Genomic DNA, 12,873 nt, shown 5'->3' with positions numbered 1-12,873 from the left:
TTTGATCAAACTAGTACAAAACTTATATTGGCATGATATCTCATTTCCTTTCAAAAACTGGCCAGATCCCATCATTGGTTCTAGAGTTTTTGTCCCTTAAAGGGCCAGAATTTGCTATTTTTGTGCGTCAACATTTTCTTGTCATCACGATAGTGGTTTCATTTATGATTTTATTTTAACCAAACTTGCACACAACTTGTATCAACATAAGATCTTGGTTCCTTTTTTGAACTGGCCAGATCCCATCATGGGTTCCAGAGTTATGGCCCATGAAGTGCCAAAATGAGCTATTTTGACCTTGTCTGCACAATAACAGTTTATTTATGATTTGATTTTTACCAAACTTGCATACAACTTTTATCACCACAAGATCTTAGTTCCTTTCTTGAACTGGCCAGATTCCAGTATGGGTTATGGCCCCTGAAAGGGCCAGAATTAGCTATTTTGACCTTGTCTGCACAATAACAGCTTCATTTATGATTTGAATTTAACCAAACTTGCACAAAACTTGTGTCACCATAAGATCTTGGTTCCTTTATTAAAATCAACCAGATCCCATCATGGGTTCCAAAGTTATAGCCCCTGATAGGTCCAAAATTGGCTTTTTTGACCTTGTCTGCACAATAGCAGCTTCATTTATGATTTGATTTTAACCAAACTTGCACACAACTTGTATCACCACAAGATCTTGGTTTCTTTCTTCAACTGGCCAGATTCCTTTATAGGTTCCAGAGTAATGGCCCCTGATAGGACCAAAATTAGCTATTTTGACCTTGTCTGCACAAAAGCAGCTTCATTTATGATTTGAATTTAATCAAACTTGCACAAAACATATGTCACCATAAGATCTCGGTTCCTTTCTTGAACCAGATTCCATTATGGGTTCCAGAGTTATGGCCCCTGAAAGGGCCAAAATTAGCTATTTTGACCTTGTCTGCACAATAGCAGCTTCATTTATGATTTGATTTTAACCAAACTTACACACAACTTGTATCACCATAAGATCTCGATTTTTTTTATTCGCCCGAAGGGACATATTATGTTATCACCTCAGTGTTTGTCTGTCTGTATGTCTGTTGGTTAGCAATTTCCCTTCCACTCTGTAACTCTTGAACCCCTTGAAGGATTTCAAAGAAACCTGACACAAATGTTCACCTCATCAAAACAAGGTGCAGAGCGCATGTTTCGGATGGCTCACCTCAAGGTCGAGGTCACACTAAGGGGGCCAAAGGTCTTATGGCTTTGTTTTGTGTGTATATTGCTTTGCATTTGCGTAGATTGCAGTGCTCTTGTTTTTATTTGGCAGATCCTTTTGATCACTTACAATACTTTTTTTTTAACTACTTCCCTTTTATGTTACTATAAATAGCTTATTTAAGAAACTTCTTTATTATTGGCTGTAGGTAAAAACCGAGACCACTTTAATGTGGTACAACATGGATGGTACCTCCAATTTTTAGGTGTATTTTGACATATGTCTGTACCTTGTTAGAATTTTTTTTAAATTTTGGTTAAATTCTTCCCTTTGTTGTGTCCTTTTAATTTCTTCCCTTTGTTGTTCCTGTCCTTTGGGCTTCATCAGTTAAAATTTTGCTCCTAACCTCCTCTGATGTAATCCTTCAGGCATGAAACTACTGGCCTGATTTGAAAATAATTATGTCTCCCCCAGGAGACATATTGTTTTTGCCTTGCCCTGTCCGTCCGTCGGTCTGTCCGTCCGTCCTTCCGTCCTTCCGTCCGTACGTCACACTTCATTTCCGAGCAATAACTGGAGAACCATTTGACCTAGAACCTTCAAACTTCATAGGGTTGTAGGGCTGCTGTAGTAGACGACCCCTATTGTTTTTGGGGTCACTCCGTCAAAGGTCAAGGTCACAGGGGCCTGAACATTGAAAACCATTTCCGATCAATAACTAGAGAACCACTTGACCCAAAATGTTGAAACTTCATAGGATGATTGGCCATGCAAAGTAGATGACCCCTATTGATTTTGGGGTCACTCCGTCAAAGGTCAAGGTCACAGGGGCCTGAACATTGAAAACCATTTCCGATCAATAACTAGAGAACCACTTGACCCAGAATGTTGAAACTTCATAGGATGATTGGCCATGAAGAGAAGATGACCCCTATTGATTTTGGGGTCACTCCGTCAAAGGTCAAGGTCACAGGGGCCTGAACATTGAAAACCATTTCCGATCAATAACTAGAGAACCACTTGACCCAGAATGTTGAAACTTCATAGGATGATTGATCATGAAGAGTAGATGACCCCTATTGATTTTGGGGTCACTCCATCAAAGGTCAAGGTCACAGGGGCCTGAACATGGAAAACCATTTCCGATCAATAACTAGAGAACCACTTGACCCAGAATGTTGAAACTTCATAGGATGATTGTACATGCAAAGTAGATGACTCTATCGATTTTGGGGTCACTCCATTAAAGGTCAAGGTCACAGGGGCCTGAACATTGAAAACCATTTCCGGGTCAGTAACTTGAGAACCACTTGACCCAGAATGTTGAAACTTAATAGGATGATTGCTACATGCAAGTAGATGACCCTATGATTTTGGGGTCACTCATTAAAGGTCAAGGTCACAGGGGCCTGAACATTGAAAACCATTTCCGTCATAACTGAGAACCACTTGACCCAGAATGTTGAAACTTAATAGGATGATTGACTCATGCAGAGTAGATGACCCTATTGATTTTGGGGTCATCTATAAAGGTCAAGGTCACAGTGGCCTGATCATTAAAACCATTTTCCGATAATAACTTGAGAACCACTTGACCCAGAATGTGAATTATAGAATGACTGAATAGAGATTTATTGCATCATAGCCAGTGATGTAGATTGGACTCCCTACTATGATGATTTTGAGGTATACCACTTTTGAGTCACTTGGTCAAAGGTCAAGGTCCAGGAGCCTGAACAGTGACTTGAGAACCACTAGGCCAAGAGTGTTGAAATTTAGCAGGATGACTGGACATGCCAAGTAGATGATCCCTATTGCAGCCAACCATCGGTGTCTCTTTGACTTTCGCTCCTGACCCCTATAAACCTCTTGCCTATAGGACTTTGCATTGGGGGAGACATGCGCTTTATTACAAAAGCATTTTCTAGTTTTATTTGAAGTAACCTTAAGAAAATTTCAACTATATTTTGTCATAATTCTTTTGATTGATCTTGATTATGAGTTTTTGACCTTCTTGTCCTTAAGTGCAATGATAACAGGTGAGCGATATAGGGCCATTTTGGCCCTCTTGTTTTTTGTTATTATTACTTATATCTTAATGTAACTTCGCATTAACATTGCTCAGCATGCAAACAAAAATGTGCAGGGGCTGATCCCATTATACCCAAGGTCAAGGTCACTAAGGTGTTATATTTAGGTTACTTTTAAGGTCGAAAGTGTTTCGGCAACCTTCCTTTGTCTGTCATATCTTTGTTACTATTGCTTATATCTTATTGAATCTTCAATATAACATTGTGCAGCATACAAACAAAATATTTGCAGGGGCTGGGCCATTATACCCAAGGTCAAGGTCATCAAGGTGTAATACTTATTTTTAAGGTTAAGGTTTTTCGGCAACCTTTATTTTTCTGTCATACCTTTGTTACTATTGCCTATATCTTACTGTAACATCACATTAACACTGTACAGCATACAAAGTATTTTCAGGAGCTGGGCCCATTTTACCCAAGGTCAAAGTCTATAAGGCGTATTAAATAGGTTATTTTTAAGGTTAAATTTCTTGGCAAACTTTGTTTTTCTATCTGGTCTTTTGCTTATATCTTACTGTGATTTCATATAAACACTGTCCAGCGTACAAAAAAGTATATGTAGGGGCTGGGCCTATTATACCTGAGGTCAAGGTCACCAAGGTCTTATACTTTGTTTAAAAGGTTAAAGTTTTTTTCGGCAACCTTTGTTTTTCTGTCATATCTTTATTACTTCAGCTTATATCATACTGTAACTTCACATAAACATTGTCCAGCATGCAAAAATATATGTGCAAGGGCTGGGTCCATTATGCTCAAGGTCAAGTTCACCAAGGTGTTATATTTTTAGGTTATTTATCAGGTTAAGGTTTTTTCGGCAACCTTTATTTTTCTGTCATATTTTTGTTACTATTGCTTATGTCTTATAGTAACATCACTTTAACATTGTGTAGTAATCAAACAAAGTATTTGCAGGGGCCAGGCCAATTATTCTCAAGGTCAAGGTCACCAAGGTGTAATACTTAGGTTATTTTTAAGATTAAAGTTTTTTGGCAACCTTCTTTTTTTCTGTCATTTATTTGTTCCTATTGCTTATATCTTACTGTGATTTCATATAAACATGGTCCAGCATACTAAACAAAATGTATGTGTAGGGTTTGGGCCCATTATTCCCAAGGTCAAGGTCACCAAGGTGTTATACTTTGTTTTTTTATATGGTTAAAGTTTCTCGGTAACCTATATTTTTCTGTCATATCTTTGCTACTATTGCTTATATCTTACTTATTACACCAAGATGTAATACTAAGGTTACTTTTAAGGTTAAAGTTTTTTGGCAACCTTTGTTTTCCTGTCATTTCTTTGTTAATATTGCTTATATCTTACTGTCACTTCACAAAAACATTGTCCAGCATACAAACAAAATATTTGCAGGGGCTGGGCCCATTATACCCAAAGTTAAGGTCACAAAGGTGTTATACTTGGAATTATTTTCATTTACATTTTTCGAAAGCTTTGTTTAAAACATATCTTCGGTACTTTAACAGGCAATAACTTGAAATTAAAATTATTTCTTTATAATTATCATCTGCATGTGTGGTTACAATCAAAGTGTTTTGGCAATCTTTGCTTTCTGGATATAACTTGAGTACAATATAGGATAATGACTTGAAACTTAAAATGTATCGTTATCAGTACCATTTGCTTGTGTGGTAACAATCCACATAAATCTTATTTGTATTTGTGACCAAATAAGTCCCTTCCATAATTTAACAAGCTTTGTTTTCTGGTGCTATATAAGATAATGACTTAAAACTCTAAATATATCTTTACCATCTTCATCACCCTTTCCCTACTTGACCTTTAACCCCTCTAAGTAGAAGGATCTTTTTTATATTTTAGTGTATCTTCCTTTTAAAGTAGAGGTCTCTTATTGAGACATAAATTAAGTTTTATAGGATTGTAATTATTTTTATGTTATATGCAGTGGCATTTTTAATAAATTGGCTTAGTTTTGTGACAAGGCCATATTGTTTAAACAAAACATGAACATTATTCAGATTATCTTAGTTCCTTTTGATAACCAGCCAAATCCAGTCATGGGTTATAGCATTATTGTTCTCTGTGAAAAGCGCAGGGACCATGCTTTGGCACTGTCAGACCTTTCATCCTATTGAAGCTTTCTTTTACAGACCATAACTCGAAAATCTTTGGGAGGGAGTATACCTTTTAAATGCAACATATTCAGCAGCGCAATGTAATTCATTAAATTAAATGAAGGGATTTTGAAACAGCTTGGCATATATGTTTCCCATAATAAAACAATGTGTCCTGCGCAAGACCAAGACCCCTAGCTTCAAGGTCAAGGTCAGACGTGGAGGTCAAAGGTTAACAGAGTCTGTTTTGTGTCTCCATGAAGGGATTTTGAAATAACTTGGTATAAATGTTCACCATAATATAATAAGGTATCGTGTGCAAAACCCAGATCCCTACCGTCAAGGTCACACGTAGAGGTCAAAGGTTATCAGGGTCTGTTTGTGCCGGTCCCTCACTCTACCATCCATGAAGGGATTTTGAAATAACTTGGCATAAATGCTCACCATAATTAGACGACTTGTCCTGAGCAAGACCTGGACCCCTAGCTTTAAGGTCAAGGTCAAACTTTGATGCCAAAGTTCAGATATAAGAATGGCTGTCCGAGCATTCATTTTCTTCTCATGCATGGAGGGGATTTTGATACAACGTGACACAATTGTTTAACGTTATGAGGTGTAGTAACGTGCGCAAGAACCAGGCCCCTAATTAAGAATTTCTTCCCCATGTTGTTACTATAAATACTTTATATTATAATTATTTTTAGCCTACCTGAGCTCAGGGTGAGCTATTGTGATCGCTAACCATCCGTCGTCCGTCCGTCTACACTTTCCTTTAAATAACATCTCCTTAACCGTCAAGTCAATTTTGATGAAACTTCTTAGGGAAGATCCTTGGATGGTCTTCTTTAAAGAATTGAATTCCATGCAGAACTCTGGTTGCCATGCCAACTGAAATAAAAAACTTCAAAAATCTTCTTGTCCAAAACCACAAGGCCTAGGGCTTTGATATTTGAATGAGGCATCTGTCATCACACTTTATTTCCGATCAATAACTGGAGAAAAATTTGACAAAGGACATTGAAATGAAACTCCATATACCTATTAGGATTAGCCTTGAGTCGTATATGACCACTATTGATACTGGGGTCACTAGGTCAAAGTCGCATTGAAATTGGTTTCAGCTTAGTAACTGTCAAACAAAATCACCTAGGACCTAAAAACTTCAAGGGTGTATTGGTCTTGATGCTTAGATGACCGCTATATATATTTGGGTCATTTGGTCAAAGGTCAACGCCACAGGGACCTAACCATTGATAATATTTTTGGTAATTAACTTAAAAAGCGATGTGCATATGACCTGTAAAAGTCATAGACTTTATTAGAATATGACCCTGTTGATATTGAGGCCGCTGGGTCAGGGTCATAGGAACCTAAAACATTGGGAATGATTTCCGTTTAATAACCTGAGAACCATTTAAACTTACTGGGGCTAATGTGAAGATGAACCATATCGATATCATTGGGTCAAATATCAAAGCCACAGGTACTTGAATATTAACTACACTGACGAGATAAAGAAACGCCTCATTCAAACTCGGTATACAATTTTTCGTTAACCGTGATTCAAAATTAGAAAAGAACAATTCCATTCGCAAATTTGATGCTTTACAAGAATTTGTGGTCAATAAGAAATCATTTCATTGTCGCATTATGCTTAAATCTTGAATTTTAATAGCCCGGTCGGAGAAATTGCATTAGAAAAATCAGTAGCGCTTGTGGCCACCTCTGCTAGCAACCACAGCAGCAAGGCGACGCCTCATAGTGCCGCACCAGTTGCGTAACAGACACCGTGGGATTCTGGCCCACTCCTGGTGCTGCGCTGCTACCAGTTCCCGGACGTTTGCTGGCTGGGGTTGACGTTGGCGTAACCGCCGTCCGAGATAATCCCACGCGTGTTCAATCGGATTGCAGTCCGGTGAACACGCCGGCCAAGGTAAAACATTAATGTTTCTAGCCTGTAGAAAGTCCCTGGCAACGCGTGCTGGCCGCGATGGTTGCGGGCCCAAATAAGACGTTGGTGACGGTGGCGTAACGTTAGAATTAGACCGCGGTAGGGCCTACGACAGGTAATTCCACGTTCTCTGAGTCAATTTCTCACTGTATGTCGACTAATTGGACGTCCACGGTTACCTACAACTATACGTGACGTAAATTCCACCGTCACAAATCTGTCACGTAAATGACGCCGGCGTATATAATTATCCTTTCGTATTGACGCTACACGCGGTCTACCTGAACGTGGTCTATCGATAGACGTTCCCATGTCTCTAACACGTCGAATAAGACGCACAATTGTCGAACGAGAGACGTTAAAACGTCTAGCAACTTGTTCCTGCGTTCGCCCACATTCAAGCATAGCCAAAACCTGAACCCTCTCTTCAGAATAAAGCCTCGGCATTACGAAAACTAATGTTTTTTTCAGAGAATAGCTGAAAATATGGTTGTGTGTCGTATTACACATGTACCTGTGCAAAAATCGTTCAATCAAACCACATGGTTTACATGCACGGACTGCACGAGGAAATCATGACCAGGTACATGAAGTGAACAATTGGCTGAATGAAATCGCGCGAGTTTTTGTTCACTGTGTTTGTCGGTCAGAGTACATGAAGATTTACTACATTTTACAACAATTAAAAGCGTTAGGAAAAAAATAACGCCAAATTTCAATGAGGCGTTTCTTTATCTCGTCAGTATAGAATATGTCTGTAGGACACAGGGTTTGCCCCCTCACTCCCCTACTGGAAGATTTTTCACAAAAATGGGACATAATTCAAATGATTGCAGTCTAAATGAAGTTTAGCCTATTAGTAAACAAACATTTTATGAAATAGATTCATTATTCTAGGCCATATACTTTTTGAGCTAAAGTGTGCATGATAACATGATAAGGACTCTACCAAGGTTTCATGAATTTACATCAAATACTTTTTCAGCTAGGCACATTAATTAGGTGAAAGTGTGCATTTTTTTACTATTTCAGGGCCCATAACATAAAAATAGGGCAAGGAGCCAGCAAAAAAAAAAAAAAGAGGTGTGCAAGTTTATATCATGATAAAGACTCGTGCATGTTTTCATCCAATTATATCATATACTTCTTGCGCTAGGTGCATCATAAGGTGAAAATGCATTTTTGCTATTTTCATATCATGATAAAGACTGATGCAAGGTTTAATCAATTTATATGTAATACTTTTTGAGTTAGGTGCGTCACAGGGTGAAAATGTGCATTTTTGACTATTTCAGGGGCCATAACTCTGGATATAGGGTACTGACCCAGATAAAAATAGGATGTGCGCAAGGTCCTAACATGATTAAGACTCCTGCAAGGTTTAATAAATTGATAATAAACATTATATGAGTTAGGCGCGTCACAACGTGATAATGTGCATTGTTACTATTTCAGGGGCCATTACTCCATAAATTAGGGGGCATACCCAGATGAAAAAAGGAGGTGCGCAAGTTCATATCATGATTAAGACTCAAGCAAGATTGCATGAATCTACATCAAATACTTTTTAGCTAGGCATGTCACAAGCTGAAAATGTGCATTTCTGACTATTACAGGGGCCATAACACTAGAAATAGGGGGCGGAGTCAGACAAACTATAGGAGGTGTGCAAGTTCATATCATAATAAAAACTCACAAAAGGCTTCATCAATTCATATCAAATACTTTTTGAGCTAGGCGCATTACGAACTTCGGACGCTCGGACAAGACCAAATATGTATCCCCTTGCCACACATGGGGAGGGAGTGGGGGGGGGGGGGGGGGGGGGGGGAAAAATGCTTTCCACTCACTAATAAGAGGAGAACCGTTTCACCTAGAATGTTTAAACTTGATAGACTTATTGCTCATGATCAGTAAATGACACGTAGGTGCAGGTCACAGGGATCTGAAACATTGACAATGGTTTCACCTTGAATAACTTGAGGACCGTTTCACATACGACCTTCAGACTTTATAACCTTATCGGTCTTGACCTGTAGATGTATATTGAAAACACTGGTTCAAAGGCCAAGGTCACTGGGACCTGAAACATTGAGAATGGTTTCTACTTAACAACTAGAGAACCATTTCACGTAGGACCTTCAAACTTTATTGTCTTATTTTTCTTGATCAGTAGATGGGCCCTATCTATATAAGGTTTTTCAAGTCAATTGTCCTGGTCACAGAACCCAAAAATTGAAAATGGTTTAATGATATATCTGTGATATGGCAAAATAGCTAATTTCAATACTGTTTGAAAATTAGCAAAGTCAGTTTAAATTGACTTACATCAGACTTCACTTGATTGGCAAAAGATTTTGGAAAACTGAGCAGATTGGATAAAACTGTACAACCGAAAGTAATGCGCCATTGACATTGTAGAAATAGTTAAAATTTAAAAAGCTTTTGTGCATGTGACACCTTCATTTAACTTTTACCCCGCTAAATTTCTATAGCGAACTAGTCCATATTTCAATTTTGTATGTACCATTAACAGTCAAATGAGATGCTTTCCAAAGAGATACTGGCTGGTCGTAAAGGCAGAAGCAATCGTTTCCAGCATGATCAAAGGGTTAATATTTGAATTTTTTGAAACATTGCCAGGTCTGTAACATGTGTAAAACTTCACAGGTGTAGTGACTGCTTAACATTTTGGGATCTAGAGGTCAAAGCCAAAGGAACTGAATTTGAAACTAATTTGAGTGTACTCCATAATTAGAGATAACATAAACTTCATATACACTTTGGTCTTGGATAGAACTTTAAGAAACGGTACTTTTAAAAATGGTTTCCACTCCATACCATTTAGACTGTTGAACCTAAAATTTTCGGACTTCATTGGCTCATTAAGGCTTTATGAGTCAGATGAGTGCTAAATATATAAAAGCACTAAGCAACTACACCTAATTGAAAACCCTTAACTTTCGACAGATATATATGTAAACTGAACTTAAATGATATTAAATAGATTGCCAAGTGTGTTTGGTTTCATTAACGTTTTGTGCATACTTCTGTCATTTTATGGACAAAATGAAAGCTTGACAGAAATTAATTTCTCAGAGAAACATTAAGGTATTGCTGAATTTGTGTTAAGGAAGTAGGTTACCTTCATATTTGCATGTGCGCATGTCCAACCGGAAGCTAACGTGACTATTTACGACGACGTTTACGACAAACTAAATGTGTTTGTATATTCATTCTTCTGAAAACAAACCATGAACTTGTCTTCGATCTGATGCTTTATGGTTTAATAATGCAGAAATAATGAATAAATTGCCGCAGAAACGCTTCAAAACAATGTTGCCTTAAAATGACGTCATTGACGTCATAACGTTACGTGTCAGTTACCGCGCAAAATTAATAGCTTTTATCTTGAAAGTACGTAATTCTGTACATTTTCTTCATTTTAACTATTTTCAAACCATTATTTGCTCTGAATAATAAATCTTTTGCTTCTTTTATGTAGTTATATTGAAAGTGGATGATGGCAACCAATGTTATTTGGAATATAGTTAGGTGAAAGGTTGCTTGTTACTAGTCTGGTTCCCGTTGTACTATGTATTTTAGTACGTCAGGCAACTGAAAATAATGGCGGCGTCCAGTGTACGTATAAAATACCTAGAAAATGTAAATATTTTGATTAAGGTCAAATCCCTTGAGAATTAATTTCTGAGGAACATTATGGGGAAGGTCCTAGGACTATTTATACAATAGCTCATGCAAGCTGTGTTAGATTTTAAATGTGCCAGCACAGCTATCAAGAAAAAATGCATATGAGCCGTGCCACATGAAAACCAACATAGTGTGTTTGTGAACAGCATGGATCCAGACCAGCCTGTGCATCTGCACAGACAAATTATATTCCCAAATGTAGCGAGTGAGAAAAAATGTATATTTTGCCCTTATTTTATAATTACCTTGAACAGGAGACAAAAATTACATAATGGTGCGGCAATTTTTGGGTGGGAGCCGGGTACTCCCTCACCCCCAAACCCCTGGATCCATTAGTGGTAATGAGTGGTATATATTTCATCATCAGCTGATATACACATTTTGGATATGATTTGTTTACACAGAAGGTTTTGACAGGTCAATTAAATTGGACAATACAATATCAATATGTCTATATTTTTTTAAAAACAAGAGCTTCAGTAGACAACGTGCTCGACTATTCTCAGTGCTTGATAGTATAATTTAAGCTATGAGTAAAGCTGTAACATTAAAATAAGCATATTCTAAGTTGAAAAGGGGCCATAATTCAGTCAAATCGCTTGAAAGAGTTGTCGTCTCCTTTTTACAGACTAGGGCGATGGTGGTAAACAAGTATGCAAACTATCGAAGCTATATTTCAATGGATTTTAAGAATATTTGGGGAGATACGCAAACTTTAACATTACAATAAGCATATTCTAAGTTGAAAAGGGGTCATACTTTAGTCAAAATGCTTGATAGAGTTGTCTACTCCTGTTTACAGACTGGGGTCATGATGGTAAACAAGTATGCAAAATATGAAACTAATATCTCAATATGGACTTTGAAAATATTTGGGGTGGTATGCAAAATTTTAACCTTGGTGTGACGCTAATACCGACACTCGGGCGAGTAGGATAGCTCCCCTATTCTTTGAATAGTTGAGCTTATAACAGAAAGCGTGCTAGAATTTCCAATCATTGAAGAAAATGCTTAGTTTTACTGTCTCAAAAGTGCATACAAATGTAACTGTGTACAAAGCATGGGTAGTTAAATGGTAGAACACCATATGGGAGTAATCCCTGTGGAGATTCGGGTTCAAATCCTGACCCTTGCGTACAGACTGCACAAGGTATGCATTGAATCTAGTAAAATCAAGTCTTTTCTGTCTTTAAAAATTGAAATACAGGGAATCGAACCCAGGACCTGTCTCATCTAAGCCTAAGGCAGATATTCTATCACATTACTATGAAAGCTACCTCATATAGCAAGGCAGTATAAGTGCACCCTTACACATTACTATATACACACCCTAATTTTGTTCTCGTGAGTTGTTTATGTTGGGCGCCTGGATTTCTTATTTAGGGTGAAACAATCAGGACGTGGAAAGTTTACAGGAGAAATGTCTAGATGAAAACTCTTGATACCATAAAAGCTAGCTTACATGTATATAGCAATGTGGTGTAAGTGCACCAATATCCTATACCCAATTATGTTACCGGTAGGGCTTGAATCATAAGATAAGTTAAGATAAGATAATCTTTATTTAGCATTGGTTATAACAAACATTAGGTTATACAGGCTAATTTCCAACATAACGTGATTATCTTATAACAATACAATCTAACAAGATAAGAAAACCACATGGTTAAAGATAAGATACTTTAAATTAATGGTCAAAAGTTAGCATTGAAAGCACATACAGCTGCATATACAGGCTGGAAAAAAAATGCAAAGATATCTAACAATTAAACTACTGTATACTATAAGCAGATCTATTCTAAAAATTAATGCAAATTTCACATACATGTCAAGAAA

The sequence above is a fragment of the Mercenaria mercenaria genome, chromosome 9 (genome assembly GCF_021730395.1).
Source record: "Mercenaria mercenaria strain notata chromosome 9, MADL_Memer_1, whole genome shotgun sequence".
NCBI lineage: Eukaryota > Metazoa > Mollusca > Bivalvia > Venerida > Veneridae > Mercenaria > Mercenaria mercenaria.
This window is presented reverse-complemented; position numbering follows the sequence as displayed.